At 38.4% G+C, this 27,948-nt stretch overlaps 2 long non-coding RNA genes and 1 pseudogene across 2 annotated transcripts; 1 reads left to right on the top strand and 2 right to left on the bottom strand.

The window, feature by feature from the left end:
- The first annotated feature begins 167 nt into the window (after positions 1–167).
- LOC110975853 (uncharacterized) lies at positions 168–7,770 on the top strand. Its single transcript, XR_015424493.1, has 4 exons — positions 168–240; positions 684–786; positions 6,370–6,658; positions 7,397–7,770. It is a non-coding gene; the product is annotated as an uncharacterized LOC110975853 (long non-coding RNA).
- Positions 3,530–4,650, bottom strand: LOC147800069 (histamine H2 receptor-like; annotated as a pseudogene).
- Positions 7,771–17,452: 9,682 nt separating the features above from the next.
- Positions 17,453–27,312, bottom strand: LOC147800068 (uncharacterized). The gene is made up of 3 exons (XR_015424387.1): positions 26,989–27,312; positions 26,501–26,597; positions 17,453–19,178 (listed from the first exon to the last, which is right to left on the bottom strand). It is a non-coding gene; the product is annotated as an uncharacterized LOC147800068 (long non-coding RNA).
- Positions 27,313–27,948: the final 636 nt, after the last annotated feature.

Below are 27,948 nucleotides of genomic sequence, written 5' to 3'. Positions count from 1 at the left end.
AGAGGGCGCTATTTCATGTTTTCACTTTTAAATAGAGGGCGCCAGTAACCTAGCGCTATTTCGCACAGCTCAATAGAGGGCGCCATCACTTTTATCAATAGGGGGCGCTATTTATTGGAGTTGTTTCAAAATTCAGAAGAGGGCGCTGTTCTTTTTTTCAACAGAGGGCGCTTTATATTGGACAGAAAACGCAATGGCGGGACGGACGAGTGTTGACCACCAGGAACGTGAGGCGAAAAGGTACAGTTTTCAATCAAAATAATAAATGTTTGAATATTATTTTTCCTTCATTATCGGTAACATTGACAGCAAGTTACTGCTGTCCACAAATAAAACGGAAATACGCCCTAAAAAGAGGGTTGTTTGGGAAACAGAAACTTTCCGTCACCAGTGGGTGTCATACAATTACTACCCAGTAAAGTAGGCATAGGGCCAACAGGATGTGCATGTTGTTGACACTTTGTGGAAGCTACTTATGAGTGTTGATGCTTGTTGACACGAAATGCATTAGCACGACTGGTGCCTTAAAAACTTTCTTTCATGGATGCCAGTAATTATTCCCCACAGTGACCTATGCTAAGCCATCACAAAGCAAAAACATTGTCCAGAAAAGTTCAATTTACATGTAGGAGGAGGGAAAATACCAAGCCGTATACTGACAAATCATGTTACCTGTCTCATAGGGTTTGTGCACGGGGTGTCAAGTGGCGTCTGTAACACCCTACGTGTATATGGAACTCCTTCCACCTGTTCATCCCGAAATACCTGGAAATCATCCAGTTACCGGTATGTATACACGTACATAACAATGTTGGGCAGTCATTGTGGCAGTCATTTGAAAGATGAATGCTAGTGATGTTTTTTGGTGGTTGGTAGTTTTCCGTTCCGCAAACTTTTGCCGGTTCCACAAACCTCGACACTCTGTCATGTCTGTATGGTAGGTCTTGTTTTTGCAACACAGAAGGACATGCACCACACTCACAGGAAGCGCCCACATTGTAATGTAATCGAATCTAAAACTTGTTCAGTGAATTTTGTATCCAAAACTTTCACATTTTAAAAATACTGTTGTAGTATATTCATGGCGAGAAATCAGTTAATTTCCGATTACAGCACAGTCATTCGTTTGATAAAATTTCATCATGACGATTGTGTACATTTGTAAAAGTGCAACATATGCAACATAGCACGTACATGCAGAGTTGTTGCGAACTGCGATCAGGGAAAAACAGTTGTGGCCACTTGATCATGGGTCACTGCGGTGGCTCCCTCAGTAAAATATGGTAATTTTCCTAAAAGACCTTCAAGTAACCTGTCTAACAGAACTATGAACCAAGTCTTTGGTGATTCCTTCTTTAAGAAAATGAAGAGTATTTCTTCGATTTTGCAGAACCGGACAATCAACTATAGTTGGGATCTGTTTGGTCAAGGAACTGCACTGTAGACAGCAATAAACTCGTTATCCGAACTGCTATTTTAGCAGTGACTTTGTATCTCGTGTGATGAAGCCTTGTGTGTGTGCGTGTGTAAGAGTGGACAGGCGAAGGATATGTGCCAGAAGCACCACACTTACAAAGTGGACTTTGTTTCCACTATTATTGGAACAGGATGCGAATAAAAAGTAATGAACAACCTTGTGTTCTTTAATAATGTCATGCTCTGGGGACCTACGTGTACATGTATACTCCGACTTATATGTCTGAGAACTCCATGCTACATGTACTAGGACTCCGTGTGACTTAGAAGTGATGATGCCATTTTCAAGGGTCGTAGTGCTACATGTACATATATACATGTATGTGTTTTTCAATCCAGTTCTTGTGGTGAAACAGTGTACATTTGTAAATTTCAGTGCATTCTAATGATGCGAAAGTGATTTTGAAGTCCCGAACTGACCGATGTGCTGCCGGTGAGGCATAATGATGGGTCCTGATAATGGTGCAAAACTTGGCTGTAAAACTTAGCAAATTACATGACTTACATGCACATCACATTGAACCCAATTAAACTTTTCTAGCATGCTGTGCTTACATGAGATTTAAAACAGTTTCTTTGGAGATCGTCGTTTAACCTTCTCGATGTTTGTGGATTTAAATCTGATGGTGAAGTCACATTTTTTTCATGTTGGCTGAAATAGAAGTCAAGTGACTGAATTTGTGCAATCTGATTGGACTACATGTATGATGGAAACAGATGGCCAGTGGTTTTTATTGGGTGGATTTTGGGTAGATTTTGTGCCATTTTACATTAGTTTTCAGGTCAGGTTCCTCCTATTCATCATGGTTTATTCTTTAAATAACCCCAAAAGTACCAACATTTTAAAGAAATGAAATTAAAAAAGATACAAGAAGAGATCAAAGTTTCTTTACTTCCATTAAAACAAATGCACTGTCAAGTGGGGCCTTCAAATTTGTAGATCTAGGGACAAGGCTGATGGATTTGGACAAATTACATGTACATGTGGGTGTCATTTCAATGGTGAAATTGAACTCCACGTAGTAAATAACAATGCCCTGATGACACATTTTATGTACTGCAATACATGCACATCTACTTTTTGGATTCAGTGGTGGATACCAAACTGCGCCTGCATTGTCTGGAGCCCCTGTTATAATGATGATGGTGGTTGGTCTTATATTGTTCTTTGCTCACCCTGGCCAGCTACATGTACATGTATGTGTCAGGCACAGAGGATAGGAAATAGCAATATAATAATCTTCTGTTCTTCAAGATTAACTTGAGAGAGCTTTATTGTATACCGTGTACCAGTGCAAAGATCAGAGTGGGTGAGAAAAGCCAGGAAAATTTTGGTTGTTTGTTGGATACAATTTTGGATCTAGCATTTAAGATATGGATTTTTTTCTGTTCTCCATGCAGTACATGTATACTATGAATTTGAAATTTTAATAAATATTTAAGGAAAAAAAATCAAAGAGGAAAGTGAGCATTACATGTACGTGTATGTCCCCTCGATGTTTATATCACACATTCCAGCCAGTAGGTTTACTGGATGATTTCTTGTAAAATCAAGTACATGTATTGGGAAGTTTGACATTTGCAAATATCGTCTGCAACTATTGGACAGTCATCTTGAAAGTGATGACATCAAAACATTTTTCTAGAATTATATACCCAGTGGTCTTTGTTGGAGCCAAACTGTGTGTAGTCAATGCTGGTCTTTTATGGTCATTAACGCACTGTACATTCAGTGAAGTTCTCTATCACTTTACACATGTCGCAAGAACAAAATTTGGGTGGTGCTTGAAAGAAACTGAAATGTTTGTATGTAACATCTTGTGGCCTGAGAGATGTGGCCAAAAGGAGCCAAAGTCACAGGGGACAGAACCGGAACATGGCTACATGCACATGTATATGTACCTCTGTCATGCACCACCCCATACAATCCCATGTACACCGGCATCCCTGAGTAAACATACTGTACTCATGCAAGAGGATTTACAAGCATATCCAACCAAAATATCACTTATCATTGTTCATCGAAGCAAAGCAGTTTACATTGTACGTGTAAACATGTACATGTACCTGTATACTTGTACATGAAATCAAAGATTTGAAATGCAAATCATATTCACAAGAATTAATCGTAACAATTAGCTGACGGCTACATTACTTTGAGATTGAGTTCAGAGTGTTTCAAGATGCTCAGACTCGTAAGAAGTACTCGAATAGTGGTAATGTAAGAATCTTTGTGTCAAACATTGGTGCCATTCAGACCTGTGCTATTCACAGAGTAAAGAACATACATGTGCGTGTACGTAGCTCCCGGCGAAGATCCTTGTTCTGTAAGTAGTAAATGACAACATTCAGCCAGCCATTTGAGAGCACCAGGGCATGGGCCAAACCTATCATACAATGTACATGTTGGTCTCCCGATTGAGTGTAAGAGAGATCCCAGGTATGACCATTGTAGGAATCCAGGTGATGATCAGAGTCCCTGTTATGATGATGATGGTGGTGGTTGATCTGGTGTTTAGTCTCCACCCACCTTGGCCATTGCCTGCTTGGTTTTCGGCAGCAATGCGTCGGGCTTGATTGCGAGCTATCAGGGTGATGTGGGCATACAGGATGAGTGTGGTTGTCAGCATTATAGCAGCAGGTGTAACAAGAAGATACCTGTATATGCGCCAGTCATCTTGTAGTCCCAGACACAGTTGGTACATGTAAGGACCTTCCCGTAAAACGGTAGCTCTACCATAAAATCCCGTATAACAGAATAAAGATCAAGAATATCAAAGCCCATGTAGTGCATACAGTGATCTTGGATCTGAACTCAGTCATCAGGGAAGGGTACCGCAGAGGATAGGAAATAGCAACGTAACCATCTACTGTCAGTAGAAGTGAAGTACCACTCAGTGCATCAAATACATGCACTAATATGAGAACAGCAGTTGCCACACAGAGAAAATCACCCAGCAGCCAAGAACCAAGAAATAATTCCCCCAATAGAAAGAGACTAATTGTACCAAGATCGGACAGGGTGAGAGAAACCATGAATACTTTGGTGGTCGGTCGGATGCTGGTAACACACCGTAAGGTGAAAAGCATCATTGGATTCAGGAAAAATATCAAAAGAATTGTCAGTGTGGTAAAAACCTGTTTACAAAAATCTGGAATAGTGTTGTTGTGAGGTCATGCTCTTCATTCTCATCCTTAGAAGTAAAGCTGACTTGTACACGTAGTCCTGTAGTTTCTGTAGTTTCCATGGTTTGTGCAAATGTTGACACTGAAATCAATTTTTACTCAGATTTGAACACAGTCAGATGCAGTCACTGCTCTTGTGATGAAGGTGAATTGTTGGCATGCACACCGGTATAGACATGTTACATGTACATGTCTCTTCCTTTGTTGAAATAATAAACGTCAGCATGATCTCAAAAGCACTTTGTCTTGAGAGATGAACACACAATGATGTACATGTACCCTAGTTACCTGCCTCGTTGAGGAGATCTTTGAATCTGCAGAGTCACCAAATACTGAAGCTTTGACATCCCACTGTGTTGCTGCTGTGCCTTTATTGACTCATGGCATAATGGATCGTGAACAGATTGTGCGCAAGTACATGAACTGGTGCCTACTTGTACATTTAGCTTTAAAGGGAAAGGTTATCAAGCGTGGGATGTGATTGATGAGAAATTGATTGGAATTTTTGACCATCTAGGCTGTGATTGCCAATTGCGTGGATTATACATGTACATGTATGAGAAACAGTTGACATTAACCATTTCGAGGGCTTGATCTTTGCTGACTGGTTGACTATGCCCTTCTGGTGTCAGTCCTAGCAAGCGGTTTGGTTCGACCTGTGAATGACTTGCTGTTTCAAATCTCGATCCCTTCAATTTCTTTTTTGGTGCATAACTTAATACTGTAGTTTGTTGGCAAATTGGCTGTCTTTATCCCCAGATATTTGGTTTAGTTGGTTATAAATGATGGGACAAATTTTTCCACAAAATAACATGAGGGGTACAATGTATGATCATTTTCAAAATGTTATACTGGTACAAGTACGGGACATACATGTACATTACATGTTTGGTGTGTACATTTAGTATCCGTTTGAAAAAGCATTCCTTTTTGCCACAATTCCAAAATACTACAGAATGAACTCAGTGTATCATGCATCATTGAACTTCATTTTTCAATGCACTGATAAATATTAAGTTGCATTCTATTATATCAATTGACTTGAGCTAACCATGAGGGGGGATTCCAAAAGCTCCCAGAATGGCACGATCATGTCTTAGAAATTTACTCTTCATTCAAAGCATTTATTTGACAAAAAAATTGCCCATAATGCAAACAAGGTTTTTTCAGGATTTGTACATTTAATTTGTGAAATGAATTATCGTAAAACTGAATGTGCATGCACATAGATGTACATGCACTGCTAAATTCACACCGGTACTGGTATGGCATCTGAATATTATTGCAATTCATTGTAAATGATTTGCTGTGAAAGTGACTCAAAATCCTCTTTGACACTTCCTAATGTATTATCAATTTCAAATCATTTAAATGTAAATAGTCCAAAGTGCATTTGTTCATCTTACAGGGAACTCATATCAATGCAATGATTGATAAGTACATGCACGTACATGTACAGTGTAGATATATGTACGGTGTATGTGTGTTGACATTCTTCTGGTATTTAGTGTCATTTGTGTCTGCTACCGATATCTTCTACCCCTTTTAAAACATTTGAAATACATACATGTACATTGTAAATTTACTGGTATTTGTTGCTGGTTTCTAATTTGGGGCATCGTGTATTGAAATGTTGATGTGAAAGTTCATGTACTTGTACATGTATGATAAACCATGCCCTGTCTTTTTTGTTCGTTCTCTTCACAGATACTGGAGTTTACTACCAGCTTTGAGTATTGCCTTGTGATCTGACCTCCAAGCTCACCATCGTAGTACACCACACACCTCTCCATGTCACCATGCTGTCTGCTTGGATGTCAAGGAATTCCTGCTACATCATCACAAGTTTTTAGGTCAACCTGACCTTGAGGGATGGCATAATACCCCTGGCATTGGGTTGGCGTTGCTTGGTGCCTGCATTCACTGTTTATACGTGTTGGCACAAGTCTTGTGGGACAAGGTTAATGGACAGTCAATTGGAGGGCAACTTTAGCAGGTAGGATACATGGCAAATTATATTCAGATGTGATGATGTTACGCACAAACAGCTTTGCCTCAAGGGTTTGGTATCCCCTAGTGTGGATCCACATTGAGTTGCACTGTCAGCCTCAAGGATTTGGCATTCCCTAGTGTGGATCCACATTGAGTTGCACTGTCAGCCTCAAGGATTTGGCATTCCCTAGTGTGGATGCTCATTGAATTGCTTGTGATTATCCCTATTTTAGGCTACATCTTGTTGGGCTTAATTAATTCCTCACTGCTGTCTGTGATCTGTCTCAACATTTGCATAAGTACATGTACATGTAGATGGTTGGTCAAAGAGCCAAGGTTGATATGAACATTTGTTGTAACAATGATGTATACATGTACGTGGGTCACTCAAAAGAATGTGTCTGCATCTGTAAGTCATATACGTGTATAACCAAGCATTGCAGTTTAATGTATTAATGAAGATTTTAATCATATTGTGAAACTTACCTTGGAATGTCAATACATGTATACATGTATGTGCTACAGATCTCCTGAGTGGCCGGTTTTTAAAACAAATCTACATTTGGTTATACATCTACACGTAGATTGGAAATGTGACCATTTGGGACTGGAAGCTGTTGTGAAAAAGGAACTGCCAGTATATTTCTGAAAATTGCTGTGCAGTATGAGAGTGCGGTTTGATCAATGGGCCCTGATACACTGAAGTGTACGTTTAATCTCTTTCCTTACATCTTTCCTGCAGATTCAGACAGCTGACTGCAGATCATCAAACCCTGGAAAATCCATTGGACATTGCGGTACCAATTCCATTATGTGATCAGTAATCATGGATCAGACACCATGAGAGACGATGTACATGTACATGTCATTTGGTGGACATGGACTGCATCCAGGTTCCCCAATTCACTCAGTCAGTGGAACATATCCTCCAAAGGAAGACAGCCCCGGTGAAATGACTCCTCTAATGGAACTCACAGGAGACAGTCTAATGGAACTCATAGGAGACAGTCTAATGGAACTCATAGGAGACAGTCTAATGGAACTCACAGGAGACAGTCTAATGGAACTCATAGGAGACAGTCTAATGGAACTCATAGGAGACAGTCTAATGGAACTCACAGGAGACAGTCTAATGGTACTCATAGGAGACAGTCTAATGGAACTCATAGGAGACAGTCTAATGGAACTCATAGGAGACAGTCTAATGGAACTCACAGGAGACAGTCTAATGGAACTCATAGGAGACAGTCTAATGGAACTCATAGGAGACAGTCTAATGGAACTCATAGGAGACGGTCTAATGGAACTCATAGGAGACAGCCAGTCACACAGCATGGAACTCATTACTCCAGAAGGACAGATGAACCCCTCTACATGTATTAAGTTGGCTGTTAATTTCCTGCCGTTGGACTGGTCAGTCACTTTCAAAGCCCTTTGTTCTGTCCAAGACACAAGGACTTGTCAAAGTTTTCATTTCAATATTGGATGCTGTTGAAGATGCACATGTGCTACATGTACATGTACAGTACATGTTCATCAGCCAATTTGCGTTTACATTGTACCTTTCATCACTGCATGACTGCTGGTACAAGACCGTATGAAGGAAGCCTGTGACTTGGGATAATTGGAAATGGTCTTTGACATCCAGCAGCGTACGTGTACAGTATGTACACCGCTTTCCTTTCACGAAGGATCAGTACGCCATTGTTGACTGCTGTAATAAGATGCCAGGAACCCATTGCGTCAGACATCTAGAATTCTACATGGATTGCAATCTCAGAGCAGGTCACTGGAACTGAGTTTCAGAAAGTGACTTTTCTGGATCCATTTGACTTCCAACCCTGTCCCCTCAGTGCCACATCTTTGGATCCAAACTTGAAGTTACCATTTGGGGGACTTGTGGACAACCTCAGCACATGAACAATGCTGGACACTTCTACTTGTAAAATGAAGGACTCTGGATATGTTTTAATTATCCAAGGCACAGAATGTGTCATGACATTGACAGTGTGCAATTGGAAAGCATTTAACCAGCCCCCCTGCAGAATATCTGATCTCAAAAAAATTGAAATTTGTTGAAATTTGATATTTACTTGTCGGTAAAAGTGAAGATGTTTTTAATAAGTTTAATTTTCAGTTGCTAGAGAGAACATTTGGTAATGTATAGAATAACTGAAATGCACATAAAAGTATTCAGAAAATACCCAAAACTCTTCTGAAAATTTAAACAATTTTAATCTAAAAAGTCTGACTACTTACACATACTGCTGCAAGGAAATACATGTAAGCTGAAAAAACTCCAAATTATTATTTTGACACTAATCTTTAAAACCCTGCAGCATTCTTATGGGGGCTGGTTACCTGAATGGTATTCATTACTCTCAATGAGTACATTTGGCTGGTAGTATGCCTGTTGGGGGACTGGGTACTAGATTGGTAAGCAACACTTTGTTATCAATGGTCAACAGTCACCACAGTGTACAAACTGTCTCTGGAGAAAAAACGCTTTTCATTCTTGGTGTCAGACTGTGGAGTTGCACATTGCTTCTTCATGGGCATTCTCTTCAAGTATAAAAACCTGATATTTCTACATGGTTGTTACTCTGTTGATGATTTTCAAACGTTTCTCTGGTTTAGAGTTGGACGTACGTGTATTTGATGCACCCATGAGATGTTTCTGAGTTTCCTCAAAAATTCGCCAAAACCACATCATTTGAAAATTGACAAATTCTTCAAACATTCAATGTTTACCAATCTCGTACCCAGCATCTTGAGTATAATCAGCACTGGCACACATCCAAATCACATCATTTAATAGTTTGTTCTGATTACGTATGCTTAGTATTCATTAATAGTGTGAGCAGCATCAGACCTTGAGAAGATGTAGTTTATTCCTTCAAAACATACTGTACAGTACTGTACATGAACCACTGAGGTGCAAGTAAATTTAGCTTAAAGGAAGCTAATTAAAGTTATTGCTCTTGAGTCAGTTCAGAGCTACACTTCTTTTTACTGAGTGGTTAATAATGGAAAATGCTGTGTCCACAAACTTCAGTGAATTTCTTTACAACAGTCACAATCTCCATTCACGTCCAACTCCATCAAATTTAGGTGTGTGGTAAAGACCAGTCCTCTTCAGTTGAATGCTCTTTTTAAAAAAGCAAAGAAAAAAACATATCTAATTTTGAAAGCATTAACATTTGCATAAAAAGTCCAACTCCATTAACAAGAAGATTATTGCATGTCACTTGATCAGGTTTTTATGTCTTTCGAAATCTTCCAATAATATTCATGTTCATTTATGATGTATAACTGAATTTTAAGTTTGTGTTAATTGCTATTTTATCTCCATTGGATCCAGTTTATGTTTTTACAGAATTATTTGTGTGTGTGCTGGGTGCTGATTATACATCTTGAAGCCACTGTTAACGTTACACTATACCTTTCCTTCACCAACAGGCAAACTCAAATCTCTCGAAGCACCCTAGCGCATACAAGTCCCCCCTGGTGTGGGCTGCGTGTTCCCCGTCCACAGGCACCGACAGGTTCCGGTGAGTTGCCCTGCTGCATAACTTGTGATCGGTTTGTTCAAGATGTGTTACAACTCTCAGATCATTAGATGCTGGGGTTGGCAGCAACATGGTAAGGATCCTGTCAACTTCGACAATCGGTTTATCTTTTCTGCCAAGCAGATGCATGTATCCATGACTCTAAACATTGCAAATCAAAGGAACTGTTTTTCACACCTACTCAAAATTGCTCCATCGATAATTCAGAAATTCCAGTTGATCATGGTTTGGATCCAGCAAAGTGAAATGTTTACAAATGGTCACTTTTGTCCCCTTTTTCTTAGACATTTTGAATGTTGGATGATTCTAAGGCAGTTTTCTCAGTCTCCTGTTGTGGGTATCTTCCATGGTATAACTCAACAATCTTCTGTCTTTTGTTGTGCCTACTCAGTCCACAGTCAGTTCTTTCGAAAAAAGAATTATAAGAAAAATGAACGCTTAGCAGCAAATGAAATAAAATCCAGTAAGTGATCAACTGCACCTGAGCTACCGGTATAATGAAAAACAGGAAAGAAAAATACGAGAAGGAAATCATCTCTTTGGGGCTGCTTTTTAGCATTTTTGTGACAAAAAGTTCTTGACCAAAACTATAGTAAATAAAAAAGTACAAATAACATTTTTTGATGAGCAACATAATTAGCATTTTGGGGGAGATGAGAGAGCAAACTTTTCATAAACCCAAACCGCCATTTTACTGTTGATGTAATAAGCCAAATTCAGACATTTTGATGTCACTCTGATAAAAGAAGTATTTCAGTCTGGTTTTTGTGTTTGACTCAGTTTTGATTTTGAAGCAACTACAAGAAGTACATGTAACCTTCATTTCAACCCTTTTTCTCAAGATTTTGGAAACAAAATATCTTTAAAATCTCTCTAAGTTGGAATTGGAAAAAGATAAATTCAATTGCAGTCAGTTGACTAATTTTGCATTGTTGAAGTGCTTGTAGCATGGCAAGAAGAAACAAGAAATGAAAGCCAAACTCCTTAACAAGTTCTGTGGAGAAGTCCCTGGTGTGTCAAGGGGGAGAACCATGCTGTTAGATTGCTGGGTGGACGATGCATCCAGACCATTCACTCCAGGCAAAAAAGGAAACACCCACTGGCTCAGAATTTGTCCAAAAAAGAAGGAATTTCAATGTTTTGGAAAACTACTGCACAGATACACATGCTAGGTACTACAGCATGCAATGTGTTGACTAGAGAACCAGAGAAATGCAAGTCTGTCATCTGATGTTATTCTCTCTCAAATGAATAGACAATGTTCAAAGCTCAAGCTCTGTACAACAGAATTCCATCCTTGCTGAATGACATCCTAGCTAGCAAGGGCAGAAATGAACTGGATTGATTCCAGAATGAAAAAGCTCTCTCAGAATCAACTCATTTCATTCAGGAAATTGTAACTTGTATCTCAACCATTTCCTCGTCCCTAAAAACAGGGAGGGGAACTACCGGTACTGTATAGCAACAAGCAAAGAAATGGAATCAGGACAAATTGGAAATGGTGTGTGTTTCCCTCAATCAGAGGAGTGAATGGTCTGGTAGATTGGATTGCCAATCTGCCTCTCAGTATCCTAAACAGAAACTGTGGCATCGACACGGGGAGCCAGTCCCGGCTACAAGGTCCATGGTAAGTTTAATTGAAGTTTGTGGTATTAATTCATGCACTGTGTAAACATCCTCATGTGTTGCTTGATAAACCCAAGGTACATCTCATGGCTAGGAGTGGTACGCTGGCTGCATAGACAAACACAGTATTGCACAGATAGTCTTCAGTCTACGGCAATACCAGTACACTTGATCAAGGCATTGACCTGTTAAAAAATTGATACTAATCAGAGAACATGATAGAAACAAATTGCAGATACTGCAACAAAAGTTCTCTTTTATGAGGTAAAAAGGTTATGTGATGGAGAGAGGCTTGTATGGATAGGTTGAAAAAATTCCGCTGCTGGTATTAAAGACAGCCAAAATGGCTTGGTTGATGAAGCATCTTGACACATGAGCTTTGTGTCAGGGACTAGGGTTTGCTAGCTCCATTCTTGCCAGAATCTACAGGCATCTAGCAGGCACAATCTTCACAGACACCCACTGAAGGTCGGGAAGAGAGAGACAAAAGTTCATTTTGTTTGATTGCTGTTACAACAAACAGCACTTGTTTGCTGTATAGTCATATGATGCCTGCTTTTACCAAGTATGTACAATCAACTTGTGCTGGTTTACACAGCATGTACATCACATGTATGGATGCTCTTACGAAAGGTGACATCGTTTATCCTGTCTGCGAGTGACAGGTACCGGGTGTTTCATCAATCCATGTTATCAATAAAACTCCAGAGCCTTGTCCATAGAGATCATGTCCCTAGAAATGATACCGTGGGGAAGTCTGTCTTCTGCAGTTGACTTCCCCTTGGATCCATTTTATAGTTACACCTTCACCTTCAGAAAATCCTCACATCAACTTCCAGTCTTTGCAGATTATCAGCTAAATGTCGTCAACTTCATCCCAGGCATGAATAAGAATTCATTCATCTGACTTGCCTGGCTTTGTATGCTGATATTTTCCTCTGATTGAGTTGAAGGAATTGTCAATGCCTTGATCAAGTGTACCATTATAATCCTAATATCAACAAGTTACCTGGACAAAAATCCATTTCCCCTTGCATGTACATGTACATTGAAATTCATAGTTTAGCAACTGGACTGTCTAAATGACCAGATTCTAATTCAAATAAATTCTTGTTTTAAAAGTGTATTTCTAGTATTCTGATCCAGCTTTAAACCTCTGAAGACAGTTGGTCTTGCTTTGCTGTTGATGGTGAATGCCTACCTCTGTAGTATATCCAAATGGAACAAACTTTGCCCTCGCCACCACTACCAAAAAAAGTTGCTCAAACCTGAAAAATATGTCAGTGGATTGGTGACAGTAGAACCACTTCTTAAAGAATGAATTCTCATGTATGGTACTTTCAGCAAAGGCTAATGTTCAGAAAACATTCTAAGGCTGAGTCCACATTGTGTGGCTAAGTCCACATCGGTGACCGATGTAAATGTTGCATATAGAAAGTAGATTTTAAAAAGTCCTTGCTCCTAACTCGTGTCCTGAAATGGAAGTATTTTCAAATAGCCAGAGTCAAATCTCTTGGTCAACTGTTCTCACTCCTCTGCCAGGAATTCCATTCCAGACTTGAAAAAGTATTGGAATTTTAGAGGTCAAAGATTTCACTCAGTTTGAGGTATGTTCATGTATTTGTACTGTGTTTGCAACTGCATGCATTTTGGAGAAACAAGGTACGAGTGAAATTACTGAAACTTGGTTGGACCTTCTCTACATCTACGTGCAGCAAGTTTGTACATGTATTGACTTCCATATTTGCCCCACTGAAAAACCAACTGAAACATAATAAAGTAAGAGGTATTGCCTTGGACTGAAGACTATCATGCTCCATGCAGGTCACATTTGTCAATCTCAAATATATCTTTCAAAATAGTTTGAAGAAATGAACTAGGCTTGTCTCAAACTCTGAAAACTGATGCAATCTTCCTTGGAGATATCCCTTCAAGTCTTCATGGTCAATGGTCTGGAAACCCCACTGTCAGTAAGCCAGTAATTTATGGTTGTCAGTTTGTAATATGGTCAGCTCAAAAAGTGCCTCACAATGGATAGGAATAAATAGATATCCTTCAGACTTGGTCACTTACCTTGTTTTAACAGGAACCTTGTATTATCAGGCATGAAAACAATGAAAAACAAAGGATTGGGACCTAAAATTGTCCTTGTAAAAAGCAGAATCTTGTATAAACAGTGCTCTAAACAAGGTTCGACTTTACATGTAAATCTAACTTCAGAGATAGTGGACCTTATGTAGGGCTGCTAGTCTTTTTTCTTCTTTGTATATTGGCATATTTTGTCTTCAATGAAACATGATACATGACAAAAGTTAAAGTTAGCATTTCTTTTGTGAATGTATTTTTCTGCAGATGATATTTCTAATCAGACAGGTTTTTCTGCTTATAAAAAAAAACAAGCAACGTGTTTAGTAAAATTGCAGCGAGTGATACTTTTCAACAAATCTGTCACTTAAATGAGATCCTACATTGCAGAAAAAGTGAAAGCAATAAATGCGTCTTGCTTCCTCTGCATACAATGCATTGCTTGCCAATTCTTGAGGCAGGACAAATCCAAGTGAAGTGATATATGCACACAGTAAGGTGGGGCTGAAATGGTAACAAATTTGATAAGTTGAAGTTTTTTCCAGTGACAAAGTAATAGTGTATACCAGATGTGGAATAATCATTGGAAGATAAAGATATTTATTGAAACAAGTAAGCAAATCATAGGGACTACTTGAGTAGCTTAAATCTCCTTGGCTGAATTCATTTTTTGGTCACCATTTCCAACAAATAAACTTAGCACTGGCTAACATGGTGGTCAGAACTGTCAGAACCTGGCTTTTGGTCTTCATGTAATGTATGGATTAATTAAGCAAGTAGAAATACATGTAAAGTCAAAGGCATTCATTGATAGTGTTATTGTGTGAACTTGAAGCAGGACCCAGGGAAATCCATTAGATACTTGGCCAAAGTTCTTTCTCTTGTTTTCTAGTGCATGTCGAAGCTGTTTTGGTGAACTTGCTAACTGAAGTTCTTTCCTCAACCCCCTCAAATGGAAGGAACAAGAAAATCATGCATATGCCGCACTGACTCAAGTGTCATTAGTCTTAGAAATGGTGGTTCCTGTTGGACTGAAATGTCTGCCTAAGAGCAGACATGTGCAGGCAGATAGTGCAATTCCAAAAACACTCTAACATTTTGGTTGACAGTTGTTTAACCACTTTACTGCACATTTTGAGGTGGCATAAGACTAATTTCAGGAACAACAGATGTGCAAGGCAGTGAAGATTGCATTGTGTGGCATCTTGATGACAGCCACTGAAGTTGCATTATATAGCGCTAATGCCTTCTTGCATATGACTTGTGGATCATGTTTGTCCCTCTGAATATGTCCAAATGCACCATGCTGTGTTGAGAGAATTGCCCCAGTCAAACTGTTGCATCCTTATAATGTGAGAGTATCACTTAGTGCGGGGATGTTGACTGTTTCTCACATGTTACGTTGCAACATGTCTTTTTCTTCACGGTAACCCGTTTTGAGGTGCACAGTAGTCTGAATCATTCTTGACATCATGAAATCTACAGTTAGCAAGTTTGCCACAACATGCAATCAACAATTCATTTTTTGGTAAACTATTATGATGTATCACGCTCTTGGTCAAATCATATGCTTTTGAAAAGCTAAATTCGTTCAGGCACTGAGTCAGTGAAGTTATATGCATTTGTTTAAAGTACGGTTTTTCCTGGGCCCTGTTCAAGTTAGCATGTGAGCATGTGCAATATCTGTGATTATGTAGACCAGTGTACACCAAACTGCCATGAGATTATAAGGGTGTATGAGAGCAACACATGAGGATGTAATCGTGAAGTGCATGAATTAATGAAAACTTCAATTAAATTTAGCATGGAGTACGGGACAGGCTAACCCCGTGTCATTGGATGCCACAGTTTCTATGGATACCGACAGGCAGATTGCTACCACATTGTCCACCAAGTCACTGAGCAGCATGGTTGCTCAGAAGGTACGACACACCAGGGCATAGCAGGCAAAATGTACTGCTTAAAAAAAGGAATACAATTTAAATGGAAATGTCTGCACTTTCATTACTGTCCTTAATTCAGCTCTTTGAGTCTTCAAGAACCTATGTGGATATCTGAAAAAGTTGGCTGCACTTAAAACAAGCAGCACACAGGAGTTATTGAAAGTTGGACAATTGACTATTTCCAGAAAAGCAACGGAAGTCAGGAACGTGTTAGTTGAAATAGAATCCATGAGCAGAAGCTTGCCAATAGTTGGTTTACTCGCACGTAACAAGCAAAATAAGGTCACAATGACTGTATTTCTTTTTTTTTTTTACTGAAACATGTTTTATTCATAAAAGTATCCACTTGCTTGGATATGTTCTAGTGGTTTGTTAATTTTAATGTATTTCCAAAGCCACTTGAATGAAATAGTTGGTAGAACACATTGCTGAGAACTTAACACAATGAATGTTTCGTCGTAGTTGAGTTTTAGTCGACTAAAACCCTAAATGAGCTCAGGTGGTTACATTTCAAAACATTTCTGAAAAGTTGCTTCAAAAGTGTTTATCCTTGGAACACAGAGCAAGCAAAGGTATTAAGCTGAAAAACACTTAAGTCCTTCTAAAACTCTTTCTTGGAAGTTGCTTCAAAACTGGACTTTCTCAAATGCAGGGCTGAAATTTTATTGATAAAGAAATGGATAGAAATTAAATAGTGCTGAGGAAAGTATTGTGGTGACCTTTTTTAGTTGAAATGGTGCCAATTAAAACAACAAATTGATGCAATATTTATCAACTTACGATATCAAGTTATGATACATTTGGTCCTTGAAAACCCAAACGAAAGGTGCAGTTTTTTACTTTGCCAAGAGCTTTATTCCTTTTTCCAACAAATCTGATATCGGAAAACTTTTTTGAACTCACAAATCAAATTGCACTCTATTACATTGGAACAGGAATTGGAAGCCCTCAGGGGATAGTTTGACCTCAAACAGAGGGTGAGAAAGTGGACAGGAAAAAAACCAGTAAAACTGACTGTGGATCTGTAACGTAAACAATCGGCAGTTTTTAGAGTTAACTAGTGATGATTACACACAATAAGGGACTAAGAAAACTGACTTGGAATCAGAAGACGTAAAATTTGTCTCAGAAAAACAAACCAAATTTGACAAATTGGTGAACATTTCATTTAAAGGATCGTGACCATGATTTCACTGTGAACAACTGAAATATCAAATGGAAGCAATTACGAGTTAGGTTGTGAGAACTTTCCTTTCTTTGCTATCGTTGGAGTTGTGGAAATACATTGCCATCTGCTGCGTGGAAAAGTGAACCAATTGTTGGAGTTGATGGGATTCTTATTTATGTTGCAGTCAACTTAGGCATTTAAGATCAGGAGAGTTTGTACACATCAAGAACAACTGATTGCGAGTTTATGCAGTGGGCAACTCACTGGACCTGTTGGTGTCTGTGGGCGGGGACACGTGGCCCACACCAGGGGGGACTTGTATGCGCTAGGGTGCTTTTTTTTTGGTCGCTCAAGTTCAAGTTCAATGTCAAGTTCAAAGTGAAGGTCAAGTTCAAATAAAAAAACAATGCAATTGTTTCTTGAACTTTTTTATTTCACTGTCAGGCTGCTTGAAATTTACATAACTGAAATGAGTGTTTAGAACTTGCTTTCAGACTGGCTTATGAGGGCGCTACAGAAATTGTCTTTTTCCAACTCATCTATGGAAATTCCAGTTTTGCCCACAACACAAGTAATTTGTACGAATACGCCAATTTGTGTTCGGGAATGGCTCCAAAAAGTTTGTAAAAAAGTAAGTCTTTGTTCCCCTTTGTAGCACTTTACGATCTTCGTTAAATATGTAACTTTTCTCTAGGGATAGTGTGTCTAAAAACCAATATCTAACACAGGCCTGCTGTCCATTCCAACAAATAATGCACAAAAACTTGAATTCGATTAAATAAAGACTATTTTTTACGAGCAATGATAGAGACGGTTAACAAAAGGCATCAAAGTTCTGAAATATGGTACCATCAATTGCAAGGAACATTGTTCAAATGCTACGGGAAAAGAAATCCTACCCTTTCAAAAAACAAACTGTTTTTGCAGCAAAAATGTGAAATGGACAGCAGGCAACATCACCCACACAAAACACCAAACAACAAACGTCTTTTTATTGTCACACTTGATACAGATCTACACTAGCACATCACACAACTGCAGTAATACTTTGCTCAACTGGTCATCTATTCAACTTCATATTCCTTTTTGTTTAAATAACTTACAAATTACTTCAACCAGCGGTAAAATACCATTTTTGGCAAGGTGTAAGTTTACTGATAATAGTCTTTTTTAGATGAAGGAAAGCTTTGAACTTCTAAACTTGCTATCACATTCTTAGACTGTTATCTTGCCAAAGTGAGAATGTAGTAGGTTAATACCTCTCTTTGTTTTGCCATAAACCATTTTTAGCAAACGCGATAAAGTCCAGTTGTAGAACCAAATATTGTCAAACTACATGTAAACACAATTTGTCAATGTCATCACTGATTTACGAAAGTTCGAAATCAAATGTACATGTATGTTTACATGTATGCGATGTGCTAGTGTAGATCAAAAAAACTGAATACTGTTTATACAAAGTATAAATTTAGTAACTTAAAAACTAATGAACCAGGCACATGTCCTTTCTTTCAATGTGTCTTTTCTAAACTCAGTCATTCAAATACAGTGTATTTCGTTTGGTCCAAAAGGTAAGAGAGACCACAATCTCTTGGGTAAAAATCAACCAAGAGTGAATTCTCCTGAGTTTATCCATGTGCACCCTTCAACTCAACAATTCAATCATTTTTACTTTATTTCAATCATGAAGTAACATGTGCCTGGTTTCATTTTGTTGCATCAAAAAGTAGGGCAAATCCATGGCATCATCATTTGCTTTAGTCTTTACTGAACTGTAATGTACTAGTAGTATTGATAGTTTCACAAATCTTTGGCCATTTCAATTCTCGATGTATCCTGAAACAGGAGAACCTGTTGACTGGTGACAAGTAATAAATGGAGACTTTCTACCAGACAACCATTTTTCTACCATCAGTTATTCTCAAGAGATGCATTTGTCAAACATAAATGCATGCATGGTGTCATTTCAATGCCATGGATTTGCAGTTTTCTTAGATGTTTGCAGCCAGTCTTAAAGAGGAGAGTTCCAAAGGGTTGACATCAACTTGAGACATCAGTGATGGGGTTGTCATCAGAAGCCTACGCTGTCAGAAGATTGCCGAGGTGCTGTCAGTTGCCATTGTGACAAGTTAGCTTGAGGGGGGAAAAAAATGGAAACATATCAGGAAGAGTACATTACATTTGCTTCTTGGCAGGGTACAGGATTTTGTCAGGAGAGTTGAGTTGAGAAATGACTTGATTGGCCAGGCAGATCTAGCATTCTGGTATGGGAGAAGAGCCCAATGTGGATGTAACCTCCCTTCTAATAACTGACAGACAGTATCCTTTCAAGCAATGAAGAGGAAACAACTGTTCAAGCATTGCATGACAATTATCTCTAAGCATTCATTACGGACATGTACACCCTTGAAAGTTTAGCCATTTCTGCAGGCACGGCCAAATTCATCAATATCGGAGATACATTTTTCCTCGCTGGTTTTTACATGACTTCTGCCATATGTTTTTATCATTATTTAATATGAAGGTTTCACTGTGTTTTTGCAGCCGTATACTAGTTATCCTGTACCCTGCCTTCCTGATTTATCGCTTTGATACAATGTATAATGTACGACATCCTTCCTTAAAGATGCTGATATTCCCGATTTATCGCTTTGATACAATGTATAATGTACGATATCCTTCCTTAAAGATGCTGATATTCCCGATTTATCGCTTTTATACAATGTATAATGTACGATATCCTTCCTTAAAGGGAACTTTAAGAATGAGCATAAAACTGTTGAAGTCAACACAGGAGTAGTTTGATCCAGTTGGGGCAATGGATTTCCACTCAAACTTTTACAGCAGGGCAATATTTACCAGTGGGAAGTTAACCGAAAATGTTCTGCAGTGTTTGACAGAGTAAAGATTAGGAAATGAGCAGATATGAGGATACGCTGTATGCCTGAGGCAGATATACTGCATGTGGATAGATCCACAGATGAGAAAAGTGAAGATTGCAGTAGGAGCTCTGAGGATAAAGGAGAAATTCAGCCCCATCACCAGCTTTGGGCAATCAAGAAGGCCCAAGTACCAGCTAGGGGGCACGTCATTAAGAACAATAAATGTTTTAACCAATTGGAGGTCTAGTTAAAGGGGGGGACTCTAGGGCCCCTTTAGCCAATGGTGTAGAGAAATGGCTGATTCATTTTACAAGGAAATGTTATCCTTTTGAAGCCATATATCGCATGTTCATTCAGATGTTCATGGAGTGGAATACACAAGAAAAATTTCTAGTGAAATGCATTTTCTCTGTGTGGGCACCATGTGACTTGTAAAATCCAATCAGACTCTTCCTTTTCCACCAATGAGGTGGTCATTATTCAATGAGCAATAAGTGTGCATGTACAGTTAATGTGCTCACAAAGGGTTGGTTCACTGTCAACAAAATACAACTTGCAGTGTGTGAAATTATTATTCACCACTGACCATTTGCAATTTTTCTGCTCCTAAGATTCCTTCCAGCAAATCATACATGTAAGACGGCGAGTGATATAAATGAGTAACTCAAACTTGAAGCACTGATCTGGAAATGAGTTGCTGTAGTTGCTATACTTGTTTCTCTGGTATGCATTAAAGTCCAAGCTGGCAAGAACAATTCAATAAGAACTTGCATGAAGAAGTTCCATTATTTCAGCAAGTTTAGAGTATGAGAGACTTTCTCCTACTGCCATGTGTACATAGATTTCTTTATCAAATGATACTGTATGTTGAACAAGTATGTTGTGTTACTTTGTTCAGTCAAACCTACAATTAGAAATTACATGTCACAAACAAATGTTAACGTTTGTGCTTAAGTTGATAAAAACCTGATTTTCCCCTTTTTCTAGTGTTTTCAATGCTGTCTGCACCGACAGACAGGCTAAAAGTTCTTTGTTTATTTGTTTACTACGAGGGCAATCCCCCTCAAAAAATAAAAACAAAAAAGTGCAGCATCTTCTTTGAAAAATATGCAAGATGGAACTGATGAGACAAACTGTAAATGAATTGTCTTCAAAATGATGTTCCTTTCACTTTAACAAGATATTCCACAGCATTTTTAGGAATTATCAAAGATGAATTTATGTCAGAGAAAAAGTGCTAAGAATTTTGCAGTTTTTATATGCCAAGTTCCATCTGATGTTGCAAGAATATGCCACAAAGTACCAGTCACAAGGAAACAACTGTACTACATCAATATGAGATTTCAATCCCCTTCTATTTCACACTGATTGTTCATTAACAATTTTCTTTTTAGCTTGAATTTAAAGTACAAAATCATACATTATATAAAAACAAATGAAATGCAGCTGCCAAATATACTAAATGTAGTAAGACACACATACATGTACACTGTATCTGCCAGTCAGGTCTGGTTCCTAACTGACACCCTGATGTGAGGCCATTCCAGAGATCCAGTACATTCTATGTAAGTGTGTAGAGCTTTCAATATTTGTCACTTCTTACACGGTCGAGTTTCTTTGGGGCAAAAAACCTTTTCCTGCAAGCCTTTGAAAAGGAAACCATGTCATGTTGTTTAGTTACCACAGCCATCTCCTTTGTGACGAGGTTCTGCAATTCTCCATTTCCCCATCAGGCAATGCGTCATCATACTGATGAACTGTTCCAAGTTTCCACTTGCCACTGGATGGAGAGGCTCATAGTCTCGTTTCTCAGCTACTGGGAGGAGAGATATTGTGATGAATTGTCCATTTCCACTGTGAGAAGGCAAACCTTGCTGACAACCGTCGCATGTTGCTGTTTGGTGCTGAATGAAGAAACATGTGATCAACTGTTACAAGTCTCCATCTGCCACTTGGTGGAGAGGCATTGAGGAATTGTCCTAGGTCTCCATCTGCTACTTGGAGAGACACTGAGGAATTATCCTAGGTCTGCTTCAGCTAATTGGTGGAGAGACATCATGGTGATGAACTGTCAAACATTAGCTGCTGATGAAGGTGGCATAATGAGGAAATGTGACAGTTACATTGCTACTCGCTGGAGATACATGTATGTGAAGTGTGCAGCTCTTTATAGATGGAGAGGCATCACTGGGTTGAACTATCATAGTTTTCCATGTGCTACTGGGTGGTGATAAGTCACTGATGAACCATCAAGGTCTCTACTGCTGACTGAAGAGAGACACAGATGCCCAAATCTTCAATATGCAAAAAGTAACACTGAAAGTGGCGGTGGTGAGAGTCCGCATTCAGGCTTCATTCTATGACCCTCGTTACAAGAACTTAAGTCCTCCAGACTAACCCCTCATCACTGATGTACTTGAACATCTCGGCAGTGGCATAGAATTGGGTACATCTGTGGTTAGCTTCTCTCCCGTAATGTCATAAGGACCTTGGCCTAGCCATTTGGAGCTGGAGAAGCAACCAAGGTACATGTGAAACAATTCTCTGCCCAGTTTGTCCAAATCTGGCTTTAATATTTTTGAACTTGTTATAGACGGTCACAATTGTGTAAGGGAGCTGCTCTCTCCAATACTGAAGTCTGTGTGGAAACTGCTCTCAGCTTCACAGTAGTGGGCCATCACCACTTGCCATAATCACACTACCTGACAGAATCAGACTTTGAAATATGGTTTCCTTTGCTAGGCTTACAGGTGTTACATATAGAGAGATTTATAAAATGTCATTACTATGAGGGATTATAACCAATTTCCTGTAAAGGAAGGTGAAAGCATCTTGACTTCTCTTCCAACTACAGCAAGAAACGTAAAAAAATGGAAAACTACAATCAACCATTTTGTAACCATGAAAATCTTACGCAAGTGTTTGAAAACACATGAAATAAGCATGCATAATAAAACAATGAAAAATGAAGTAAATGAAATGTAAATGGCTATGCAACAATTTTCTTACTTCAACCCGTGAAAATGCACCCGAGTTTCATGTAATTTTCATTTTTTTGTTTTGCTATTTTTAATCCGTACTTTAGGGCCTCTTTGGTTGCATGCTAATGTAAATTTCCATGGTCATTACCAAAACTGTAATACCATTCCATGTACTGAACCTTACACTGCTGGAATCGTAAATTGGTTTCTTTGGCAATTGTTGTATCAGTGAATGGCAACAAACCAGTGAACAACCTTTTCTCAGAAATGTTTTGGTAAGAGAAAATTAAGGGTGCCAAATTTGAACATGAAGGCCTGCAAAAGTGTCTTCTTTGATTTACATTAAGGCAACAGCACCCTCACTTGTACCAAAAAGCTTGGACAATTTTTGTGTGTTGAATCACATGCACGTTTCAGCAACACTTGACTCTAAAAATGTTTCAATTTTTTTTCATAAGATGAAGAAGGGTATTCATGAGTGAGCCAAGTCATTCTAACAAAATTCATTGCATGCAAAGTCATGATTTTAAAAAATCACATCATATGTACTATTGTAGATATTGTTTTTTCCAGCAAACTAAAAACACAGTTTTGATTAAACTCTTTGTCAGAAAACTAAATAGTTTTCTGACAAAGTAAAATGCTGAAATAGGTCGTCACAAAATGGCAGGATTCATTTCTCTCATTCAAATAAAAATAATAAATATTACGTGTATAGTATCTTGCTGAAAACATTAACCATAACAGTCCTGAAACCTCCAATTCAGTATTGGAGGCTTAAGGACTATTGGGGTTAAATGTTTAAAACAAGTACTATCAGTAAAGCATGAAGAAAACTAAGCCGGAGATTGTTGGCAAAATGTTATATTCTGAATTAGTTTTTGGTCATGAGTTTGTTCTTATACAAAAGATTCTAGAACACTGAGGACAATGGGTGTGTACAAAAGGAGTATTTTCACTGCCATTTTTGGACACTGCAATTCCAAAATGTGTACCTGAATGTGGTACACCTTGAAATACACCAGTTAACTCCTATTCCATCACAGAGCATGTGTGGTGTCAAAATAATTATTGATTATAGCCATCAATCTCATCACGCTCAAGAATTCACTTCAAATAGCAGGAGTCCGATTTGGCAATAACTTCCTCAATCCCTCCCCCCAAAAAAAGAAATGACAATGGAATCTTCCCAGTCAGCATTTGTGTTTAAATATTTATCCAAATGTTAATGTCCTCCAGTCTCCAGCTATTTGAAATGAATTCTCCACATGATCTATCCATTCCAATGTTGATACATGTACACAGCACATGATATTTTTCAATGAAACCTGGACAGTAAAATTCATGCACATTCATAATGACATTGAAAAATTGTTGAAAATAGGCAGTATACATGTATGTTGTTTGAAGTGACATACATGTACATGTATATGTCCGTGTCTAATAAACTCAGCAGCTTTATGACCCCAATCCATAACATTATCATTATAACATTATTATTATTCATTTTCGATGAATTAAACATTTTAAATAGCGATTTTTCATTCTCCAAAGCCCTTCTAGGATTTTGTGAAATAGACACTCTAATCTGTCCAAGTTTTGTGGAAAAATGTTACATATTTTCAAAAGAATGACTGAACAAAGAAACATTTACTTAGTGAGATACTCTACACGCAAGAAAAAGACCTCCAGAAAAAAGGGGGAAAAGATACCTTGAAATGTTTGCTATTTTTTTCGTTTGAAAACACTTTCCTTATAATGATATGAATAGAAACCTGCAATAGTCACATGGCAATAAGTGAAATCTCAGGATTAATTACATGTAAGTATGGTCAGTGTTCATCACGTGAAACCATGCACGGTTTGAATAGAAAATTAGCAAGGAAATATGACAATGTAAACACAATGAACCACAGCTTGGAAAAGTAAGATACACGTAATTCAAGATGTTGATTCTTCAGCCAATTTTTGTGCTTCACTTTTCAGACTATAACAGAGAAACTGGCTTCTCACTTCTCAGACCATAACAGAGAAACAGGCTTTATATCACGCATTGGCATGGCCACTACATGTATTACACATGTATGATTTCATCACTCACATTCTAACAACAAGTTTTTGAGCAACATTTTCAGAATATTCAAAGATGACAATGAAAGTATCTTTCATGCAATGACAACTGAGGACTGTTCAACAAATTAGCCTTCAACATGACGATGGACTCATTCCCCAAATTAAATTTGCCATCTATTTGATCCAGCTTTTAGGGTTTGAAATAAAAATTGCTTGACAACTCTGATGTGAACACATAAATGTACAAAAAGTTTCACTTTCTAGAAAGTCAGCAATTCAAAAGCAGCCACTTTTTATAGTTCTCTACCATGAATTATAAAACAAGAGGCCAAAATGAAATTACAATAAAAAGATTTGAAAGAGAAAAGCAGAAGATTTGATTCAGGTATTTTAGGAAGAGAAGGAAGTGAAGAAAGTGACTATCCCTCGCTGCCAAACACCAGGAAAGCACTGCAATTTTCTCATTGCTACAAGGATTCCTAATATTACTTCACACAATCTGAACTCTTTTCATTGTGAGAAGTATTATGCCTCTGGCATTATTGACAGGCACTTTTTACGGTTTGTTTTATTCAGTCTTGCTAAAGCATTAAGCATAGTGCTCGATAGTTTGCAAACAGTGTGTGGTGGTACCAGTAGAGCAAAAGTTATCAACAGATTTGTCTCATTTGGAGAGTAACAGCCCCAACTGGATCTCATTCTACCTGATTGTACTGTACATGTACAACATATTGTACACAATTTGTACCTCCAAGTGCTGTAAGGAAACCAATTTCCAGTTTAGACAAGATTTTACCTGCTGCAATTTTTATTGATTCATCAATCCTCAAAAGGCAACTGTTCTAGATGTTTTTGCCTATCAGTGGTTTTATTACTATACCGTCATTTTGGATCATTTGATGTGACAGTGCCATTTCAGAGTCAAGAGCTAAAGCAAATCCGTTCTGTAAAATTACAAATTCCTATTCAGCCAAAGAAATTAAAAGCCTGCCCTATTTTTTCTATTCCTTAGTTACCTTTGGTATCCTGTTTATTGCCAATATCCACGCTCCTCCTACAGTGTACAGAGGTCTTATAAACAATTTGAAATCTGTAAAGATGAGTGTACCCAGCTCCATCAAAACTGAGCATGCTGAACTGATGACTGTGAAGGACTACTCTATTAGTTTGGGCCTCCAACTAAATGTAACAAGCATTGCATAAATGCTGCAGAAGTCAGGGGGCCCATCGTTTTGATGCCTTGATCCAAGTAAAACCCTTCTTTATCGGTGAGAACAATCTTTTGACAATTTCAGTCAAAATGCAATTATTGAAGTATCTGCTATGGTTCAGGTTTTTCAAATTGATAAGATGTTAGATTTGATTTCCATGCTGTATTCATCTGAAATGAGTTATCCACTTGCTGCCAATTATTTTTCCACTTGACAGTACATGGAATTTTTGGACAAACTGTCCATAGATGTCAGCATGCTCTGTTCAGTTTGGATGGAATGGGGTTACACTAGTGGAACGAACTCACCCAATGATGCCCTATTCAGACTATATGGGAATGCAGCAGGTCTCAGGTTGTCTGATGTTGCTTTGTATGGCAGCAGTGTTCAAGCATGTATCACCACCTGTGAAGAGAATACAATCAGTATCTAAGGATGAACAAACCTTTGAAAACGCCGGACTTTCTATTTTTTGTTGCTTCCTTGCTGGTCCATTGCCAAATCTGTGGGAAACCATGATTTTTTTACAAGTCTTCTCTAACAAAAACTTTAATAATTTAAGGCTCCCATTTTTTCATCTTTGTAAACCATGCCTTTGTCATGACTGACAGCCACTCTTACAAGCTGAAATTATAAAATGAGGTGTTGAGGCACCTTATATCAAAAGCCCTCTAGATTCTACCTCAGAATTAATGGTGATGTTGAGCCTCATTGAGAGTTCTCACAAAATCTGAAGAGCTCCCCACTTTCCCCATTCTGTAGATTCTAGCATAGAGTTTGAAGGAAGAACACTAACCTTAAGGGGACTTTGATAGAAGCTCTGTGTCAACCTTCACTAAAGCACCCTGTCTGTCAGCCAGATTGTCAAAATCTGAATGTTGAAGAAAGTGACAATAACATCTCTCTGGAAAGATATCAAAATCAAGGGAGACTGAGGAAGAGCTTCACTTCTAAAATGCACTGCAAAAACAGGGCTGCTATGTTAGCATTACTGTGTACATGTACCAAAAAGACAAGTCATTCATGCTGTACATGGCCTGTGTACAGCATGCTTTACACTGCACAGCACAGTGCCACTGACTATGCATTCCAGCCTATTGTTCTGATTTCCACACCCAGCAATGCCCTCACAAAAGAAAAAGCCCTCTGCCTGAGAACCAAGACCAATCACAAAGCAGGAGTCTTTCATGAACCAATCAGGGTTTTCCCTGCCCTGAATTTACAGCAAGAATTTGAAATTTAAAATTCAAAATTAATGAAGCAGGAATACTCTCCATGTTTTAATATAAAAAGCTGCTTTCAGGATGTTAAAATCTTGATTGTTTTTTTTCTAAATAAAGTTCCCCCCTCACCTGCTTACATTTTATTTGGGGAGTAAATTTATGTACAAATTCTGAGGAAAATCTTGAGTTTCAACAAAATTAAGTTATAAGGCAAGTCTTGAAAAACATTATTTGGAAGTATTCAAGCATGAAGCCTCTGAGAAGATGGGGTTTTGGCCACAGGAATATAAGAGTCTGATAATTTATCACATTTGATTTTTATTTAACTCCATAAACCAAAAGGCTGAAATCTGCCCCCTTACTGAGAGGGCAGACCAAAGTATGCACAAAACTTTGCTGTCAGAATTCTGCCCCCTTATTGATGAGAAGATAGATCAAAGTATGCACTAAACTTCCCTGTCAGAATTCTGCCCCCTTATTGATGAGAGGGTAGATCAAAGTATGCCCTAAACTTCCTTGTCAGAAATGTCGCA

The sequence above is a fragment of the Acanthaster planci genome, linkage group LG02 (assembly GCF_054643075.1).
Source record: "Acanthaster planci isolate LZ-2023a linkage group LG02, COTS_SCS, whole genome shotgun sequence".
Taxonomy (NCBI): domain Eukaryota; kingdom Metazoa; phylum Echinodermata; class Asteroidea; order Valvatida; family Acanthasteridae; genus Acanthaster; species Acanthaster planci.
Note: the sequence above shows the minus strand (reverse complement) of the source record. Positions and strands in the feature narration are given on the sequence as shown.